The 22595-nt window shown below is 40.9% G+C and overlaps 1 protein-coding gene across 8 annotated transcripts in view; it reads right to left on the bottom strand.

Annotated features, from left to right (window-relative positions):
• The window catches only part of frmpd4 (FERM and PDZ domain containing 4), a 633610-nt gene that overhangs the window by 365327 nt on the left and 245688 nt on the right, over positions 1–22595 (bottom strand). The window contains exon 1 of one of the 8 annotated variants that reach the window (XM_080204003.1): positions 6494–6946. The exons of the other annotated variants lie outside the window; for them this stretch is intronic. The gene's annotated coding sequence lies outside the window, so the exon portion shown is untranslated. Of the gene's footprint in view, positions 1–6493; positions 6947–22595 lie in introns of those variants that run through there. 8 annotated transcript variants of the gene reach the window in all.

Here is a 22595-nt window from a genome sequence, read left to right as displayed (position 1 = left end):
GGATGTGAGTGGAAAGGAAAGATAGTTGAGGCAGTCATGGATGCTAGCACATTGGTCAAAAGCTTGGTTAATGAGGTATATTTTAAGAAACATCTTGAAGGAGGAAAACAGTGTGAGAAAGCAAAGAGATTTAGGGAGGAAATTCAGAGCTTACGACTTGGCAACTGAAGGGATGGTGACCAATGGTGGAACAATTAAAATCAAGGATGTGCAAGAAGGCAGGTTGATAGGAGCATAGGTATTTTGGGGTTTATGGGGCCTGGGGGAGATTACAGAGATAGGGAGGGTCTGAGGCCATGGAGGGCTCTGAAAACAAGGATCAGAATTTTAAAATGAAGACATTGCTTGACTGGAAGACAATATAGATCAGAGAGCATGGGGTGATGAGTGAACAAGAATTGATCTGACGATAGTGATAATGGAGTTTCGGAGAGCCTGAAAGAAGGGGAAGAGGAAGAAAGGGGGAAAGAGAGAATTGGAGAAAGAAGAGGGAAGGAGAGAAGTCAAGGGAGGAGAGGAGAGGGGGACAGGAGGAGAAGGGAGGGGAATGGGAAGACAGAGGAAAAGGAAGGGAAGAGGGGTGGGGAAGAGGAGGAAAAGGGGCTGCAGAGAAGAGGGGAGAGGGGATAAATAACATAGATGGGGAAAGAAGAAGAGAAGAGAGATGTAGGGGACAGAGAGGAGTAAGTGGGGGAATGCAATGAGATGGGTGGGGAAAGAGAGGAGAAGGATAAGGCGAAGGGGTGCGGAGAATAGGGGGTACAGGGAGGGGGAAGGGAGAGGAGGGGAGAGGTGGGGGAAGGGGAGAGGTGGAGGAAGGGGGAAAGGGGAGGGGAGATTAGTTAGAACAAATGTGGGCCCATCACAGGTGGGGACAAGCAAATTTATGGTGGAGAACAGGGAAATGTCAGAGAAACTAAAGAGTTACTTTGCATCCATCTTCACAGAAAAGGATTCAGAAAATCTCCCAGAAACTATAAGTGACCAAGTGGTTTGTGAAACTGGGGTAATGAAAAGAAATTAGTATTAGTCAAACAATAGTACCTAAAAAGTTAATTGAATTGAAGGTTGATAAAACCCGTGGACCAGATAAGCTTCATCCTAGTGCATTGGAGGAGGTAGCTAGAGGCTTAGTGGATGCATTGGTGGTTATCTTTCAAAATTCTACAGATTCTGGAAAGGTTCCTGCAGACTGGAAAATGGCAAATGTAACCCCACTACTTAAGAAGAGGAAGAGGAAGAGGGAGAAGGGAGAACTATAGACCTATTAGTTTAATGTCTGCAGTAGGGAAAATGTTAGAACCTATTATTATGGATGTAATAACTAGACATTTAGAATGGAATGGTAAAATTGGGCAGGATTAACATGGATTTATGAAAAGAAACTCATATTTGACAAACGTGTTGTGATTTTCTGTCACATTGATAAAGGGGAATCATAAATGTGGTGTATTTGGATTTTCAAAAAGCTTTTTATAACGTTCCACACAGAAGGTTAGTGAATAAAATTACAACATGTGGGATTGGGGAAAATATACTAGTATGGATTGAGAAGTGATTATCAGACAGAAAACAGATTTTATGGCCTTGCTCATCCTGAAACCATAAAATCCCACCCAAGGTCAAAGGACCTTTCCATGGTCTGCCCCTCACCCACTCTGATGCCCATGGCAGTAAAATTCTGGCCAGAGAGTCGGAATAAACACATCATTCTCAGGAAGGTAGGCTATTGATGAGGCATTGCAACAATTAGTGCTAGGTTCACAGTTGGTTACAATCTATACAAATGATTTGGATGTGGGACCAATTATGTTTGCAATCCCCAGAGGTTCAAAGAATGAGGGGTGATCTCATAGAAACTTACAAAATTCTTACAGAGTGTGACAGGGTGGATGTGCATAAGATATTTCCCCTTACTGCCCATAATAGAGTAGTGAATAAGGTCAGAGAACATGGAGTCAGGGGCAAGGTTGCAGAATGGATTGCTAGCTGACTTCAAGGCAGAAAGTAGAGAGTAAGAGTAGAGGGTCATTATTCAGAGCAGCAAAAGATGGGAAGTGGTGTTCCACAAAGATCAGTGCTGACACCACTGCCGTTCACAATTTACATTAAAGATTTGGACCTCAAATCAAAAATGCAATTTCTCAATTCTGAGTCACCAACTCAGGGGATAGTCAACACCGAGGAGTATCGTAACAATTTACGGGTGAACATCAATAAATGAGGGGCTAACAATTAGCAAACTGTTCAACAAATGTGAAGGAATATAGTTCGGTAGGAAGATTAGGGAGGTCACTTATTGTGAAGTCCAAGTTTAACTGAGGGAAAAGAAAATAGGATCACAGACTTCCAATGCATCGATTACTAAAACACCTTACCAAAGCCATACCAAAAAGTAAATGAAACACTCACTTCATTTTGAAAGGGATGGAGTAGAAAAGTGGGACAATTTATCCTAAATATTTACCAAATCTTGTACAAGTCCCGCATGTACTTTTGGCACTGGAAAAGGTTTGCAAGGAGGACGTCAGAAATTCTTGGATATAAATATCGAGAAAGTATTAACAGGATCGTTCTTTTTTCTCTTGAAATAAGAAACTGGAGGTGTGACCTATTAACTGTCTTTAATAATATGAAAGGTTTTGATTAGTTGGATACAGAGAGAATGTTTCCTTGTGTAGAGAAAGATATCCGAATGCAGAATTTTCGTACTCAAAGAGAGGCAAGAATGTGGAACTCATTAGTTTAGGGAGTGATTGAAGCGAATAGTATAGATGCACTTAAGGAAAACTTAGGTGTGCACATAAGGGAGATGGGACTGGGTAAGATGCTCTTTTGGAGAGTTGGTGCTCTTGATAGGCCAGATAGCCTCCTTTTGCACTCAAGGGACTCTATAGGAATGGAGCATAAATGGGTTTGTTGGGCTGAATGGCCAGTTTCTATGCTGTTGTACACTATAAAGCCCTATGTCATCCTGAAAGTAAATTTGGGAAACATCAGTTTTATTGTCTGGAATGAAGGTATTTTTGCAGATATGGTTTGCTGTTGATGGAAACAGAATGAAATTAAAAATTTATCCATAGGACTGGGAAACCAACAGTATGATTTCAAAAATAAAGGCAAAATACTGTGAATGCTGGAATCTGAAACAAAATCAGGGAATGTTGGAAAAACTCAGCAGGTCTGATAGTATCTGTGGGCAGCTCTGACAAAGGATCATCCTACTCAAAACTCTATGCTCTCTGCACAGATACTGTGAGATTCTGCTGAGTTTTTCCAGCATTTTCTGTTTTTGTTCTTAATATGATTTCAAAGTTAGATAGGACAGAGTGAATCTAAATGACTGAAAAGTACATTTAAAATATAAATACTTTTCAGGAAAAGCTTCTTTACTCAAAAAGTGATTAAACGTTTGGAAAATGTCTCACATGATAACAACTATTCAAAATACTGGGGCTAGTGAAAAATAAATCTGCACTTTGTTGATGCCTTAGTATTGCATTGCATGTTCACCAGACAAAAGATTCTGATAGTTTTGTAAAAGATTGACTTGACTGGAATGTTAGTTATTCTCCACCTTTTGGAAAACATTATAATGGCAATGACTATCTCCAAGAGAGGATCTAACCATCTCCCCTTAACATTCAATGGCATTATCATCACTGAATCTCTCCACTTCATTATCCTGGGGGTGGGAAGGGGGTAATCATTGACCAGGGAGCACTTTGCTTGAATGGCACTCCTTCCACAAACATTCACTTCCTCCATTACTGACATCCAGCGATGGCAGTGTGTACCAACTATAAGATGCAAGCAACAACTTAACAAACCTCCTTTGACACCACTTTCCAAACACATGACTTCCACCATTTTAGAAGGGCAGCAGGTGCATGGAAATACTCCCACCCACAAATTCCACTCCAAGCCATTCACCATGCTGACTTGGAATGATATCACTGTTCCTTCACTGTTGCTGAATTAAAATCCTGGAGATTCCTCCCTAACAGCACTGTGGGTGTACCTATATCACATGGACTGCAGCGTTTCAAGAAGTAAAAAGTCTGACAACACCAGGTTTTAGTCCAACCTATTTATTTGATAAGACAGCTCACTACCACCATCTATTGGCCTATTAGCCAGCAAAGGAAAAAAATAATTAAAATCCTTTGAAGAGTTAAATCTTTATTCAAAAGAAATGCTGAACATCTTAAGAAGCTTCTTCCAAATACCCTCGATCCTTTCTCATTTTTACACTAAACGATAATGAAACGGCTGTGAATGTAAGATATAAAAGATCTATCCTATTTTGCGCTTGGTGGGGCAAGCCTCAGTAAGATTAATGAGTGTATTAGGTAGAAAGAGACTGGTGTTCTCCTTATTTACAGTGCCACTCAACGCTCCAACATGGTATGTGATTCTGTCAAAACCCAGATCAAGGCACTTGCTTGGAATGTCACTATGGGCAACTATTTCAATCCACAGTATGCAAAAAATATAAGTACAGCGTCGATCCCTATTCCGGAATATCTGTTCCAGCCAGTGTTACAATATTTCAACAAAGTACATGCAATGACTGTATTGCAACCTCGGTGCTGGGAAAATCGCCCAGTGAGGAAAGAATCCCCAGTAAGTTTTAGGCTCTGGGAAGATTTGGAGAATTTTTTTTAATCGATACCGATTAAAGTAAAACCTTCCTCCAGTTTGGAATGAACCTCCTCCCCCTCAGTATAGGCATGGTTTCCTCCCCTCAAGAGATGATCAAGAGCCTTTTGGGTGAAATCGGTGTGTCAGGCTGCATTTTAACCCGGGGATTAGTCAGGGAAGGAGATCGGAGCCCGGTATGGGAGCAAAGTGCCCTGTTCTCTTTATCCTACTGCTTCTCAGTGATAAAAGTGTCAGTTTAGGAAGAACAGCAGCTGTCCCAAGTTAAACCGGAACCAACAGCCGCTGAAAATCGGAGGGCAAGCTTCTTCTGGGTCAGGCACTCTCCCTCTCTCAGATCAGAGACGTTCGCCATCCCAGGTCAGACTCTCTCTCTCTTGGATCAGACTCTGACTTGGGAGAAGGAGAGACTCTCCCGATTCGGACTCTCCTCCGACTGGGTCAGGCACTCTCCCTCTCTCCCGGCTCAGAATCTCTCTTCTCTCCTGGGTCATACACTCCAGGTGGGATTTCCAGCCTCGCTCACCCCAAAACCAGAAAATCCCGTTCAAGGTCAAGGGACCTTTCCATGCTTGCGCCCCTCACCTGCTCAGATTTCCACGGCAGGTAAAATCCACCATCTCTCCCAATCTCTACAGTGCAGAAGGAGACCATTCGGCCTATCAAGTCTGCACAAACTCTCTATCACAGCATCCCCGAAACCGCACGTATTTGCCCTACTAATTCCCTTAATCTACACATTCTGGGACACCGAGGAACAATTTAGCATGACCAATCCACCTAACTTACACATCTTTGGATGGTGGAAGGAAATTGGAGTGCCCAGAGGAAACCCACGTAGACATGGGGAAAATATACAAACTCCACACTGTCACCCGAGGCTGGAATTGAACCTTGGTTCCTGGCGCTGTGAGGCAACAGGGCTAACCATCATGCTACTCTTAAAATTTAACAATGGGCCCCAGTACGAATTGAACTAATGACCCTGGTTTATAAGACCATAGCTCTAATCCCTAAGCAATGGAACCAAGTCCTGCTCTCCCAGGTCAGGCTCACCCTCTGTCTGTCCCGGGTTAGACTCCCCCTCTCTCTCCCGGCTCAGGCTCTGTAAACATCATTCCCAGCAAAAGATCTGGGCTGTTTCAGTACTTGACACGCTGAGGCGGTTTCGCCGTGCATTCAGTAAGACAGCCCTGAAGTCCTCAAACTTGTACAAAATTGGGCTGAATCCTCTTGTCAGCGAATTGTGCTCTTTTGCATTTTAATTGTCGCTTGTAATTCTACCATTATATTCTCTGTTTTTCAACAAGGGCGGGGGTTGCTACAGGGATAATTGGGTCAGTCCCTGCCTTTTCCTGAATAGTGAAGCTTCTCTGTGAGACATCAGAAATGCTGTTGCCGGATTGAGTTTCCCAGTAGGTTCCAGTGACTGGCAGAAGTAATGATTTATGTTCAGTTGACAAACAAATGTGCGTACTGAAACAACTAGGGAAAACACAGGCAGCCTTGCTGCACCATCCATCCATTCTTTGAAGTGACCTTATCCCATTGAAACCAACACCACAGCGATTGTAGGCTAAAAGTTCATAAACGCTACTACCCATAGATTAGGAAACATCAGGAATTATTTAAATTTATCAGCGATTAAGATGGTCCTGAGTCCAAATTGTAATTTTGGGTACTTGAGAACATGAATTTCAAGATCCGTAAGACTAATGGATACACCTTAAGAAAGTATGGTAACCGCTGTGCAATTAGTCACACTCTGTATAACATTGGGAAATGTACTATCTTGACTCTCCACTCAATGGAACAGAATAAACTATCTTACCTTGGCGTCGTAGCCTGTTTTTCTCTTAATAATTGAAAAGTCAGTTAAAATTCCTTAGTATTTGCAGTGCAGGGGATTGGCTTTTTTTTTGTTTAAAGACGGTGCTGATTCAGTTCTCAGGCAAGTTGGGTGTCAGTTCTGTAAGTGATCCGGTCTCTCTGTCGCCACGGAACTGATTGCGGTCTGACAGACTTTGGTCCATTTTGTGCACAAACCGGCTACGAGGAAGCAAGCTTGGCTCTCAAAGGAAAGTCGCAGCCACCGGCTTGAAATCCAGTAGGTAGCCTTGTCAAGCCAGGGTTACACGCATGCTATGAGGAGGTTGCTCGCACCGCTCCACTGTATCTCCGCTCATGCTCTCACCTTGCACCGTAAAATAGGAGCTAACCCCAAACGTGTACTCAATCTGCTGCTCAGCTCAGGCGATCAAGAGCAGCCTTGGGTAACCAACCCTCCCGAAGAAGATTTTTTTGTTTAATCAGTCATTTAAGAGGATGCAGTGCATCCCACGGAAAAGTTCAGGGTCTCGGGGGAGGGGGGTGGGGTGGTGGTGGTGGTTAAAAAGAACTTTCCCTCCTGGTAAACAAAAAATGCCAGCCGCTTTCCCGCTCCCTTCAAGAACTCCTTTCACGATGGACTGATTCAGATCGGCTCTTAAAAAGAACCAGAACACATTTGCTGCCCAACCTCTCCTGGGAACAGGATGCATTAATCCGAAACATGAGGAGAATTGCTAACAAGAAAACCTAACCTAAATCCTCACTGAGATGTAATTCAAATCCTCCGGGTTGTTTTTTCTCTGAACTTGTAGAAATAGAATTGCATTGATTTCTACAATTTACAACTGTTCACAGTCTATTAATCTTTTTTGCGTATTGTGAAACAGAAATTATATAAACTTTATTTTGGGGTGCTGTGTAAGTCAAAGATCTAAATAAAGTTGACATTTTATGTCCATTCTGCAGTCTGCATATTTCTTTCACTAGGGTGGTCGAATTATTTTCCATTGATTAATGTCTGCCCTAAGCCTATTATTATACACACTAATTCTATAATTGAATATCCCAATTGAAATGATCCCATAAAGAGGAATATGACTATTGACTTATTCATTGATCCCTTTCAGCACCCAAATGGATAATATGAGATGATTAATCACTCACAATGTGCATTTATTATTTAAGAGAGTAAATGTATCATCAATTCCAGCAGCTTTAAAAATGAATCTACCTTACAGGCTCGGCTACTTCAGTTAAGTGCGTACACTTATTGTGGATAATCTCTGTAAGTGGATTGTATTTGAAGGGTACATTTTGTCCGCAGCCATTAATTTCTTTGCTGTATTTTAATAAACCCTACCATCTTCATTTCTTTAATTTGCAGTTTATAGACAGAACGTTCAAGACTTTATTCTCAGCTTTGCAAATGGCTGTTATAAATTGTTTATACAAGTTGCACCTATATCATTGCTTTTACGGACAGGACAGTTAAATGCTTCAATACTCACTAAGTACTGGAGTCCAATTAGTGCTACATTTAAATTAATCCTATCTTTGCCAATGTAAAGCAATATTTTTTGACATAAAATCATGAACCACAACATTTTATATGTATTATTGTTAAATGTGCAATCCCAGGTACTACATAAATACTGTGAATAATCAGTTACATAATTTGGTAGACTGATTACATTATCTTGCACTGCAGATAGAAATGTATTAGCACCTCACTGGCAGTATGGGAAACTTAAAAGTGAAAATGTATATAAATAATACCAAATAGTTTTTTCAAACGGCATAATAAAAAATGCCTTTACTTTTTGATGCTTATTGCTCTATGATCCATGCCAATATATAAACTTTGATATCTTGGCAGACTTTCTAGCAAGAGAAATATTCTGGTGTTTCACCTGAAACTGGCTACGTCATTTTGGAGTTAGAAATAACAACTTTTGAGGGAAACTAGTGCACAGGATTGTAAAGTAGACAGGATAAATGTTGACAGGCTTGATAGCCTTTTCTCAACTTCCTTTTCATTTATATTCATATAATTTATATTCATATTTTAAAGACAATATACTATAAAATCATTTAGATGAGCAAATCATTGCAATTGCAAAGCTCTGTATCCGGAAAATTCACTGTGTATTAGATGTGCTGGAGTTCTGTAATGGGTCAATGATGGCCTGGAAAAAAAAGCATGCTGGCACTTGCTACACCGATAAAAATGTTTTGTTTGCAGAGGTCGAACAATCCATGTAAAACGCAGAAAGACCAAGTGCCTATGGGAATATAGGAGTGCACATTGTATGGACCCCATCCTGACACCAGAAAATGTCAAGCAGTTTGGAAGATTTTTCTGACAATCTATGGAATAGTCTGCCACTGTCAAACTCCGTAACATGTGAGAGGAGTGGCAGATTGATACGAATCAGAACATATATCACAACTGGGTACCAAATGTGGAAAACACCTATCCATTCTAAAGGTATCCCATAGGTGGAATGGAAAAGTCGTTACAGACTTCTTTCAGACATTTTAAAATATTATTTACTCATATTTTGGTTTGAAGGCACTGAACAATGCTAAGGTGCAATTTCACAAAGTATTTGAAGAATATTAAATTACACACATAAACAACTAGGCTGTCACTTGTATCCTTCTTGAGGTGCTATATTGAGAACATACACCATCAAGCTACCAGTGTTTCCAGTTCTCTTTTTGCAAAACAAAATAACTCCGAAAATCATAAATTTAAAAAAAATGTTTGGAGCTGTACTTTTGGTTGTCTAACATTTTCTAGTTTTCCAAATTCAATTTCTAAATCCTTTGTAAAGATTTGATTTGATTTATTATTTTCACATTTATTATTATACATCCACTCCCTCCATCACTGATGCTCAATAGCAGCAGTGTGTACTATCTACAAGATGCACTGCAGCAATTCATCTAAGATCTTTAGACAGCACCTTCCAAATCCTCCTCATCTCTAAAGGATTGTCCCTTTAGTCTGAGGTTGTGCCCTCTGGTTCTAGTATTTCCTACTAGTGGAAACATCTTCTTCATGTCCACTCTATCCAGGCCTCACAGTATCAGTAAGTTTCAATAACATCACTCCTCATCCTTCTAAATTCCAACAAGAACAGACCCAGAGTCCTCAGCCATTCTTCATATAACAAGATGTCCTGGATGGTGTCAAGCTTCTTGAGTCATGTTGGAGCTACAGTCACTCAAGCAAGTGGACAGCATTACATTACAGTCCCTATTTGTGCCTGTAGATGTTGGACAGGCTTTGGGAGTTAGGAGGTGAATTAGATGCTATAGGATTCCAGCCTTTGACCTCTTCTGGTAGCCACAATATTTATGTGGCTAGTCTAGTTCAGTTTATAGTGATGGTAATGCCATTGATTTTTATGTAGTGATGGTTAGATCCTCTTCTGCTGGAATTAGACATTGCCTGGCACTTGTGTGGCATGAATATCATTTACCACTTTTCAGCCCAAGCCTGGATACATTTGGACATGGACTACTTCAGTACCTGAACAGTTGCAAATATTACTGAACATTGTGCAGTCATCAGCAAACATTTCCACTTCTGACCTTATGATGAAGGAAGGTCATTGATGAAACAGCTGGAAACAGGACACTACCCTGGAAAACTCCTGCAGTGAGGTCCTGGAACTGAGATGATTGACCTCCAATCACCATAATCATCTTCCTTTGTGCCAAGTATGATTTCAACCAGAAAAGAGTCTCCAGCCCCCTCGCCCCCAATTCCCATTGGCTCCAGTTTTGCTTGTGCTCTTTGATGCATACTCAGTCAAATGCTGTCTTGATGTTAGGGGCTCTCTCTCTCACCTCACCTCTGGAATTTAGCTCTTTGGCCATGTTTGAGCAAGGCTGCAATGAGATCAAAAGCTGAATGACCCGGGCGGAAGCCAAACCGAGCATTCATGAGCAGGATATTGCTGATTAAGTGCTGCCCGAAAACATTGTTGATGGCCCCTTTCATCACTTTACTGATGATCAAAAGTAGACTGATAGGGTGGTAATTGGCTGGATTGGATTAGTCCCGCTTCTGTACACAGGACATACGTGGGCGATTTTCCACATTGCTGGGTGGGTGCCAGTGTCATACCCAAGCCACTGGAGAGGCTTGGCTAGGGGCACAGCAAATCCTAGAGCACAAGTCTTCAGTCCTATTGCTGGAATATTGTCAGGGCCCACAGCCTTTGTAGTATCTAATGCCTCCAACCGTTTCTTGTTATCGTATGGATGAACTGAATTGATGGATGTCGGACATCTGTGAACAGGAGGCCACAATAGATCATCCACTCAGCACATCTGGCTAAAGACTGTTGCGAATCATTTGGCCCATCAGGCCTGTACCAACCACATTCCCACCCAGGCTTTATCCCCATAATTCTATGCATTTACCCTGTTAGTCCCTCTGACACTATGGGGCAATTTAGTATGGCCAACCTACCTCATCTGCACATCTTTGGACTATGAAAGGAAACGGGAGCACCTGTAGGAAATCCACTCAGACACAGAGAGAATGTGTAAACTCCACACAGTGACCCAAGCCGGAAATTGAACCCAGGTCCCTGACACTGTGAGGCCGGGTGGTCTGTCTGGTTTTATTCCTTTTACTCGTCTGTAGCTAGGGCATTTAAGAGTCGATCACATATTGTCACAGACCAGCAGGCTTTCTTCTCTAAATGACATTAATGAACCAGATGGGTTTTTATGACAAACAACAATGCTTTCATGATCATTAGACTTTAGTTCCAGATACTTTATTGACTTTATAAATTCCGCCATCTGCCGTAGTGGAAATCGAACCCAGGTCCCCAGAGCATTATCTTGGTCTCTGGATTACTAGTCAAATGATAATACCACTGTGCCTTCTCCTCCTGCTGAGAAGTAGATATTCATACAGAATATGAATATCAACAAAAATATTTTGTTTTATTCTAAAGTATTTTGAAAAGGTATCATGATTATCTTGTTGGTGGTCTTGTCTGCAGCATACTTTGAGGCCAAAGATCTAAGTAACGTTTGCGTTCAAATATTCTCCACCTGGGGCATCAGCTTACTGATTATCCTGTAAATTGGTTGAACGGAAATGCATGTTTTGTCAGTTATGGATGTTGGTGAGCAAGAGTCCGTGGTGCTTAATGCCTGTTCCCGAGTAAACAGATGTGTTTTGATGGTAGCCTGCTGAAGAATAACAATAATGCTGATTCATTCAGATGTCTTAGCAGAAATGATTATGTAACAGTAAATGGCTGTCCATGCAGACCAAACAAAGTGGTTGCAAAGTACTTTTGGCAAATGAACCAAGAAAATAACAGGAAGAATATTATGTGAGAGAAAAAAAATCAAACAAACAAAAGAAGAGAGCGAAGAAGAGATTTTGCCATAATGGCTTAATGGCCCCTTAAACGCATTCTTCCCTAGAATTAGAAAGCATTGCCTGAGGCACTGCTGCAGATTTAATATCATACAATAAATGTTTTCAATAAAAGGTTTTCTTCCATATGAGATTGATTATTGCTTGAAGCTTAGTCACTCTGACCCTGTTAGAGCCCTTATGGATAGATGACAGTTAATTTCCTGCAGGGCAATGATTCAAAATGTAGTATGCATGTTTTTTATTCTTTCACAGGATGTGGGCATCACCATCAAGGCCTGCATTCATTGTCCAAACCGAATTGACCTTGAAGAGTGAGGCTTACAAGGCTATGTCAGAGGGCAGTTGGCAATCTGAAGTCATCTAGAGCCTATATTGGGTAAGGACAACAGATTTCTTACCTCTAAACAATATTAGTTATTCAGATAGGTTTTCTTAACAGTTGATAGAAGTTTTACAGTCACCTTTACTGAGATTAACTTCTCAATTTCAAAATTGTTAATTGAATTCCATTAGCTGTCATGGTGGGATTTGAACCAGTGTCCTCAGAGCATTCACCTGAGCTTCCAGATATAATTGTGAAGTAACAATACACCACCATCTCCCCTTTTGTTGTTGCAGGTTATTCTCAACCACTGGAAGGATCAAGTTAGAAACAATTAGTAATGAAACGGTAGATGATGAGGACACGTGGAAAATAATCCAGCATTTACATCAAAAATGTAAATCACCTTTGACAGGTGTTGACTAGCAATAATAGGTCCATGATTAAGTAGGTAAAGCAACAGCATAGTTATGATCTAATTCATTGTTGCATTTGCTGTGGTGCTTCTGGAATGCTCCCACTTTCACCCTTAAGAATATTATTATTCACTTGTCTTCATGCAGATCAGTTAGACCATTATTAGGTAAAATCACCAGCCCAGGAGCAAATCTGAAAAGCAGCCAATTTTATTAAAATCATAATACCTTTGTTGAAAATGATGCATTTTCATATGTACAACAGGCTTCAAAATGTACCTAAGATTTTGCTGTCTCAAGTATAATCTCCAGTTTATCCTCAAAGGAAGCTGCTATACTTCCAGTTGACTGTTCAATGTTAGTTCCAGGACAATTAATTGTGACACACCCTTATTATAATGAAGGAAGTATCTGCATCATAAAATGGCATAACACACTGAAACAACCACTATTTAATGTTATGAATCTTGTTTGAAAAAGTCTGTTAAAATGTAAGTATTTTTTTAAAGTATAAGGTTAAGGTTGTTAAGAAGGCATACGGTGTCTTGGCGTTTATTGGTAGGGGGATTGAATTTAGGAGTCACAGCGTCATGATGCAACTGTACACAACTCTGGTGCGGCCGCACTTGGAGTATTGTGTGCAGTTCTGGTCCCCACATTACAGGAAGGATGTAGAGGCTTTGGAGAGGGTGCAGAGGAGGTTTACCAGGATGTTGCCTGGTATGGAGGGGAGATCCTATGAGGAGAGACTGAGAGATTTGGGGTTGTTTTCGCTGGAAAGAAGGCGGCTAAGAGGGGACCTTATTGAAACATATAAGATGATTAGAGGTTTAGACAGGGTAGATAGTGATAGCCTTTTTCCTAGGATGGAGAAAGCTAGCACGAGGGGGCACGACTTTAAATTAAGGGGGGGTAGTTATAGGACTGATGTCAGGGGTAGGTTCTTTACCCAGAGGGTGGTGAGGGACTGGAATGCCCTGCCAGCTGCAGCTGTAAATGCGCCTAGTTTGGGGGCGTTTAAGAGATCTGTGGATAGGTTTATGGACGAAATGGGATTGGTTTAGATTAGTGGGTTAGTGTTGTTTTTTTTTAAAAGCTGGTCGGCGCAACATCGTGGGCCGAAGGGCCTGTTCTGCGCTGTAATGTTCTATGTTCTATATATGTTATTGTGGTGAAGCCAATGAAATCTAATCAAATATTGACCCTTCAGATGTGAATTGAGACCATTCAATTTTGGTGGCTATTGAGTTACAGGGATAAGCAGCTCCTAGTCTGATCCTGTTCTCACTCAATTTCTGTACATAAATTGTTAATTGCATATTCAATGTTGTTTAGGTGTGTGCAGGTGGTGGGCATTAACTGGGGTTTCACTTGAACACATAACAAGATACACTTACTGAAACTGTGATTGAATTAGGAGGTGTATGTTTGCAATGTCTAATTCTGTAAATAAATGTAAGACCAATTAAAGGCTGGTTCCAGCACTATTCCTCAAGAACTTTTTTTTTTGTTAGAACATAAACACCCTCCCTCATCCACATACGACTATGCAATTGTTTACAGATCATACTCTGAATGATAGATTTCCAAATAGCAACCGCACAGATTGTAAGGATATAAGAAATAGGAGCAAGAGTAAACCACATGTTCTGTGAGCCTGCTACACTATATAATAAGATTGTGGCTGATCATCAATCTCAGCTTCTCTTTCCTGCTGTTACAATTCAAGACCAGACCCTTGAATTTTGGAATGATCTTGTTGGGGACAGGTAACATTTTTTTTCAACATAGATAAAGTTTGAGGTCCCAGATATTTACTAAAATGATAAAGATACATGATTCCACAGTTCTAAATAAACTTTACAAAGCCATAGAAGTAAAAAAAATACAACATATATTGTATACTCTAACATTCAGAATTAACATGAGGTACATTTGAATTAATGGGAAAGCTGTAGACGAACATACCATACTGCACAATAAATGCAGATGCAGCCAAGGCTGAAAAGCAGCCCATCTAGATGTTAGTGTCCACTGTGAATTACAAAACATTGTTAAAAGTCACAAGGGTTTATAAGCCTCCACCTTTGAAGATCTACCTTCTGAATTCTCGCAAAAAGCTACCCCAAATCAGACTTCCTCAACAACTGCTCACATTCTGATGATTTAAACACTTTGCCTGAGATTACAGTCCGTTGGCTTCCCGAGGCTGAATTCCAAACTGACTCACGTGCATAACCCTAGCTCTTCAGCCATGTTGAGGAGACACCATTGCTTCAAAGGGGAACCTTTGTCACAACAGCCTGCAGCATGGAATCATCAGCATTCTATTGCATTTGCAGCTCTCCAGGGCTTCTCCTGAGCCCTCACTACCTAAAGCCTGCCAACTGCAGCACGTTTCCTACATGGAGCCTTTTCCTTTGCTCCTTTCTCCAAAGGTTTCTCCTCTAAATGGCTCCTTCCCCAGTAGTCTCCTCTAAGTAGCTCCTTCCCCTGTGGTCTCTCTCTCTCTCTGGGAATCCTCATTGGGTTCCACCCTTGGCTCCCTTTCTTGTTTCCAGGACTCCCCTTGTTATCATGCCCAAATATTGGGTCCTGAGGTCATTGTTTTCATACCGCACTGAGTCCTTTAAGTGAAAGAAATAAAACTATAACAGAGGATATGATGTCTGTCACCCTGCCATACTACATGCATGCCCAGAATTCATAGGTTTGCCTTGAAATGGAGTTCTTGACTTCCAACCAAAACAAGGTAAGTCCACATTTTCTATCACTGTCTGCTCCCCATATCATTTGATTCCTTTGGAATACAAAGAGCTATTCAGCCTAGCCTTGAATATTTAAGTTCTTTGGGGTAGAGAATTCCAAAGATTCCCAATCCTCTCAGTGTGGAAATGTCTCCTCACTTCAGTCCAGAAGGGGAATTTCTTTTCCTATGTCCCATGGTTCTAGATTGCCCAACCAGGGAATCCATCCACTCAGCATCAAACTTATCAAGCCTCTTTAGAATCTTACATTTTTCAATGAGATCATATTTAATTCATCCAAACTCTCTGGGGAGAGTTTTCCCATCCTGCTCACCACGGAAATCGTAGTGGGTGAGGTGGAGGAGATGTGGGAGCACCATACTAAGGTCCATTGAACTCAGGCAGGACTTCCTGGTTTTGGGGTGAGTGTGGCCAGAAAATCCCACCCTGTAAATTCAGGCTATGGAATCTTTCCTCATCGGACAACTTTTTCATCTCAGAAGTCCACTTTGGTAGAAATAATAGTAGGAGGGATTATTATTTAAAGGGTGAAAAGCTGCCGCATGCTACAGTGCAGAGGGACCTGGGAGTCCTTGGGCACGAATCGCAAAAACCCAGTTTGCAGGTGCAGCAGGTGATCAAGAAGGCGAATGGAATGTTGGCCTTTATAGTGAGGGGGATAGAATATAAAAGCAGGGGGGTCTTGCTGCAACTGTACAGGGCACTGGTGAGACTGCAACTGGAGTACTGCGTGCAGTTTTGGTCACGGCATTTGCTAAAGGATATATTGGCCTTGGAGGGAGTACAGAGAAGGTTCACCAGGCTGATAGCAGAGATGAGAGGGTTAGCCTATGAAGAGAGATTGAATAGACAGGGTCTGTACTTGTTAGAGTTTAGAAGGCTGAGGGGGTATCTTTTAGAGACTTACAAGATAATGAAGGGGCTGGATAGGGTAGAGGTAGAGAGATTCTTCCCGCTTAGAAAGGATAGCAGAACTAGAAGGCACAGCCTCAAAATAAGGGGGGGGTCAGTTTAGATCAGAGTTGAGGAGGAACTTCTTCACTCAAAGGGTGATGAATCTCTGGAATTCTCTGCCCACTGAAGTGGTGGAGGCTACCTCGCTGAATATATTTAAGTCACGGGTAGATAGATTTCTGATAGACAAGGGAATTAAGGGTTATGGGGAAAAAGCGGGAAAGTGGAACTGAACCACTTCAGATCAGCCATGATCTTATTGAATGGCGTGGCAGGCTCGAAGGGCTCGATAGCCTACTCCTGCTCCTATTTCTTATGTTCTTATGTTAAATCAATCTATAATGGATGTCGAAATAAGAAGTGATGCAGTGTATGTATCCTCAGTACATAAATATGTTTTGTATTATATATATTGATTCCAATTACATACATTGATTCCAGTTTGAAAACAAAACTCTTTATTGATGTATCCATCTTGATCCTTTGTGTAAATGCATCAGATTTGTTGTAACACACAGCCATGAGATTAAGTCATTTTGTTGAATCAAATATCTGACCCCAACTTTCAACGTGTGACAAATGCAGATGTATAGTCTTTGTTCAAAGGAGCAAATTTCTCACTTACCCAATCATTCTATTATCAGTCTAGAATATCGGCTTCATATGACGGGAAAATCATAGATCAAAGGTTCTTGGCAAGTAAACAGAAAGCTATCACTTAAAACTTAAGAAGTACCTGATGTGTATTTGGCCTTATAAATGTATTCAGATATTCTTTCCTGATGGAAGATTATATATATCAGATTTATTTCAACAACAGCAGTTTGCATTCAGGAAACACCTTTATCATAGAGAAATCTCAAGGCATTTCACGGAGTCACAAAGGAAAATACCAAATCTGATTTTATCCTATTTTTTAGCTGGTTAAATCTTTATGGTCAATTAAGGCAAAGGAAATCTAGGTGTAAGTGACTAGATAACTTTTCTACTTTTTGCATCAATGCAGACATCAAACACTGCTAAATTACACATTGCTGAGATGCTGGAGTCAAGGGGTAAGATTTTCACAGAAACATGGAAAAATTCACAGCACAGAAGGAGGCTGTTTGTCTCATCATATCTGATCAGTGATGCAACTGACACTACATAGTTAGGCAAGATTGGAAGAGAAATGGGCAGATGCTAAGAGTGCACATCTCAACTATTCTCCAATTGGAAAACTCTTCTGGATGCAGTGTGTTCTTTTCAACAAAGGATGCAAAGTTTCCATCAGACATAAATTCTCCCCACATCACTAGAAACTGCGCAAAGCTTGTCCATTGGACTAGATTAGAAATTGCCAACATTGATAACTAGTTACTGAAGCATTTGGAAAACTCAACTGAAATGTAATAACTGGTAGGGTTGACCTGATTTAGTGGAAAATGTCACAGTTCCTGTAAATGTGCAGAGTTTTCCTTAAAGTCCAGTTCAGAACTGCCATTAAAAGGACAAAGTCACCTCTTGCCCAAAATCTTAAATTTGTGTCCCCTAGTCCCTGTATCATCAGGTAATGGGAAAAATTTTTCTTTGTCTAGCTGATCTAAACATTTTATAATCTTGTAGACCTCTGTCAGATTGCCCTTCAACTTGCTTTGCTGCACGGAAAATAGCCCCAGCTTCATAATCTAACTTTGTTGTTAAAATACCTCATGCCTAGAATCGTTCTGGTAAATTCCTCTGCACCCTTTATAGTTTGGTGACCAGAACTGCATGTAATACTCTAGCTGTGGTGTGGTCTCACTAGAACTTGATAAAGATTCAGTGTATCCGCTTGCTTTTGTATTCCATATCAATATTTATGAAGGTCAAAATCCTATATGCTGTGCCAACTACTCTCTTAGTACATCCTATCACCTTCAAAGATCGATGCACATGAATCCCCCGCTCCCTGTGCAATATAGTCCATGTTGCCTCTCTCTATCCCTTCTATCAATATGTATCAGCTCACATTTTTTATATGATCTTCCATCTGCCACTTGACTGCCCCTTCTGCTAACCTATCTAAGAGAATGACATAATCCCCTCCCAAGGTTCAGTTAACCCACTCAAAAATTTTAATTTCACTGATCCACCTTCCTCCTCTCCCCAAGCAAACAAGGTAGCTTAATTACTAACTTGCAACCAATCTGTCAATACAGAATTAAATCGTCTTATAGTTCATCACACCCACATCTTGAAAGAACTGTCCAATGTAATCCCACATGTCATCTGATTTTCCATCACTCCTGCAAATTAGCCCTCTTTGCATACACTTCTAATTGATTTTTCAAAGTTCCGATATATTCTGATGCACCCGCTCTTTCAATTAGTGTGTTTTGGATTATAACAATCCTCTGTGCCCAGTAATTTCTTCCTATTTCCCTTCTGATTCTTTTGCCAATTATTTTGAGTCTGTCATTACTGACCAATTTGCTGGAGGAAACAATTTATTCCTTTTTACTCTGTTAAAACTCTATGCAATTTTGAATACATCAGTGAGGTCTCCCCTTAACATTCTCTGTCGTAAGAAGAACAATCCCAATTGGAGACCAGGTTGGTGGCCTTGCTGGGGAGATCAGTGGCCATTGAAGCCCCTGGGTGGTGAAGACAGGGCTGGGCAGTGCACCAGGCATCCTAGCACTGAACACAGGGCATTGTAACTCTGCCAGGGGCAGTGCTGAGGGTGTGCGGCCTAAGTGGAGGTGAAGAGAAGGGGGGAGCTCTGCAGGGGTGGGAGGGAGAGAACTCTGCAGTGGTGGGTGATCAGGGTAGAAGAGGGGGAGCATCACAAGGGAGTGATCGGGGGGGGGAAGCTCCACGATGGGGGATCGAGAAAAAGGGGGGAACTTTGCAAGAGTGGTAATCGGGGAGGGAAGGTGAACTCTACAGGGGTGGTTATCAGAGAAGTGGGGAAATCTGCAGGAATGATGATCTGGGAGGGAAATTGAACTCTGCAGACAGGGGTGATCAGCAGGGGGGAAGGGTAGGGCGGTCTTAATGTCTACTGAGGGGGAAAGAGACTGGCACAGGAGGTGATTGAAGGGAGGAAGGGGGGGTGGGGTGCGGGTCCTGATTTCAGATAGCGTATCATCAGCAAAGTTGACTACAATGCAGTCTTGTTTAATTCTATTTTTAGGTCTTCATAGTCCAGACATTCACCAATTGATCCAAGCCATTGTCTAAAGCATCTACTGCTTCACCTGGTTTCTGGACTCTTGAATTTGGTCCTTTCTAGAACTTTGTTACTCCTCAAATTAAAATAGCTTGCAAAGGCTTTAAAGTCTTCTTAAAATCTGTCTGATGTCTCAATGTCTTGTCTTGCAATATCATCCACAATTGTTCCAATACAGTACAGTAATGTATTGACATGTTCAGCCTTAGCAATTTGGAATTTTCCAGCATAGTGCCCAATTCTGAGTTTAACCTGGTCTGTCCATATGCCTAATTTATCAGATAGTGTGAATTTGGAATCCATAGCTATTGTAAGCATCTCTGCAGTTTGTCTACATTTTTAGAACTCGCTTGTAATAATATAGTTTTGTGTCTGATGAGGATCTCTCTGATATGTAACTCATTTTGGTGTTTGGTTCTTAAACTTAATGAAGTTACTATTAGGTTCTATTATTACTGCAATCAATCCGTCAATACAGAATTAAATTATCTTACAGCTCAGAAGGAGGACATTCAGCACATCACATCAACATCTTGAAATAGCTGTCCAATGTAACCCTACACACTAGCTGATATCTTATCACTCCTGCAGATTAGCCCTCTTTACATCCATGTTTAAATCATTTTTCAAAGTTCCGACATAATCTGATGCACCCAGCTTTTCTATTACTGCTTTCCTCCCATGTGGAATCATGTCTAGGTTTTTTGACTGCTCTCTCACGGTTGCCATATAGACCTGGATTATGGGGTGGATGGTAACCCACATTCAGTAAGAATAGAATTTGCCCAGTGCTGCCCGCTTATAACACTGTAAGTTTGAAGATTGTTATCAAGGGTTGCTCACTGTTCTTCGGTTGTTGCTAGGTTCTCTGGCTCTGTTGCTGGAATGCGATATTTCACAGACCACCACTGTGCTGTGCCACAGCCACTGCTGTGTTAAACAGTTGATTTTCTGCTTTTCCCTCCATTTCTACTATGGAGTTCTTTTTTGAGATCTTCAACCATCTTACCGAAGTCTTCAGTTCTGGCCTCTTTTTTTCAGATCAGTCTTGCAAACCAAAAAAGTTGATTTTTTGGGGGGATTTTAAGATATTTCGCAGCTGCAACCAACCACTATGGCTACCATGTTGTACGTTTGTTGTGACTGGCTGAGGAATGATTGCTGAGACATATGTATGCCTGAACTATAACTGGGTTATTAGATAACATAGCTAACATGCAGATATGCACGACTGGGCTCTGATGAAGGATCATCCTGACTCGAAACATTGGCTCTATTCTCTCTCCACAGGCACTGTCACACCTACTGAGATTTTCTAGCATTTCTGTTTCTGTTTCAGATTCCCCATATCTGCAGTATTTTGCCTTTATGCATGACTGGCGACTGCTCAGTCTAAGTCTCTTGATTCTCTTATATCATGATCTGGATGATACTGTTTCTCCAGTTCCCCGCACTAGCCCTTTCAACCCTGACCACCCTAATACGACACCAACCAGCTGACCACTCCATAGTTACTAGCTCATTATTGGCTATCTATAACCAATGAACTATAGCAGAGCATCCAACTGGTGGCCCCCAACTTATAGTAAAGTTGGGCTCCAACATGAAAATATTTCAGGCCTCCTGATCATAATTTTGACAACTAGTGCAATGTCAACAGGGGAAATTAACTTACAAGAAGGGCAACATTGTGCCTTATACTTATTTTCTACAAGGTTACTACTTGCATAGACACTCACATAACTACTGCTGTGGAAATTAAACATGTATTTTAGATTTAAACAAGTATTTTTGAATGTATTGTGCGCCATGCCCAAAATGCAAATTGCCCTGGAGCATAATGGGAAGAGTAAACTAGACAGGCCACATTCTTTGGGAACAATAAGCCATAGTTATGTTGTCAGAAAAGATATGGAGAGTTCAAATTCACATACTTTAGAAAATGAATAGAGGTATTCACAAAGTATATAAAGTATTCATTTCCTACTGATAATCAGGCAAAATGAGACAGTGGGAACTGTCACCTTTTCAACCCTGTGGCTTACAGTGGGAAAGTGGCCTTTGAACCGTATGAATTTACGTAAGTGAGGTTGCTTAGTAAGAATGGGCAGGAACTTTCGGGTCCTATAGACCATTGATTTCCTAATTTTGCTACAAGGTAGGATGCAATTGGCCAAGGTAGGATGCAATTGGCCAAGGTAAATGAGGTGTACTAATGTGATTGGAGCATTCAGTTAGGATGAAAGGAGAAATGAATTCTCAAAAATGTATAACTGTTTTGCCATTGCATTGTAAACTTCAGAAAGGAGTTGGCATGTCTGGCTATCTTTCTCCCAGCATGTGTTGGTCAATAAGAAATGTCTTTAGCCAGCATACTGTCTTTCACGAGCCTTTGTACTTAGCTGGGTTCAGCTCAATACTTAGCATCTGAGAGAAAAAATCTGCTTCGGATATGGAGAGAAAGCGGTAGTGGGATAATGAAAGTGCAATATCAACCATGATCATATTGAATGGTGATGTAGGCCTGAAGGGCTGAATGACCTACTCCTGCACCTAGTTTTTATGTTTCTATGAATGCAGAACTAAAGCAGCATTGATAACTTTATTTTGACGCAAGTAAAAAATAAATGTTCAATTGATTGGCATTTTCTGCTGGAATTTACATTTGCTCTTTTTTTAGATTGTCACTCTGAAGAGTGCAGATAAAAATTCCTGCAAGATACACATTTTTAATCTACTCTGTTATGCCTTTGGAGAATTCTTTAAGTGAGAATTGCTTTATCGGTTCAGGTTCAGCTAATTCTACTTTATGGCTTTTTCAGCTGCAGGAATTTATAGAAAATCATTTGTGCTGATGCAGTGTGATTGAAAATATGTACATATTTTAAAAGTTATGAGTATCTCAGCAGAATGGATGAATCCCATGCCAGCAGGTATCAGATTCAATTCATCAGGAATCTTACAGTGTAAAACTGCTTACACAAAATGCTAATTGGTCAAACTGACTCAAAAAAGCAAAGTCTTCTGAATT

This window comes from Carcharhinus amblyrhynchos, chromosome 15 (assembly GCF_965287045.1).
Source record: "Carcharhinus amblyrhynchos chromosome 15, sCarAmb.v2.hapA, whole genome shotgun sequence".
NCBI classification, from domain to species: domain Eukaryota; kingdom Metazoa; phylum Chordata; class Chondrichthyes; order Carcharhiniformes; family Carcharhinidae; genus Carcharhinus; species Carcharhinus amblyrhynchos.
Note: the sequence above shows the minus strand (reverse complement) of the source record. Positions and strands in the feature narration are given on the sequence as shown.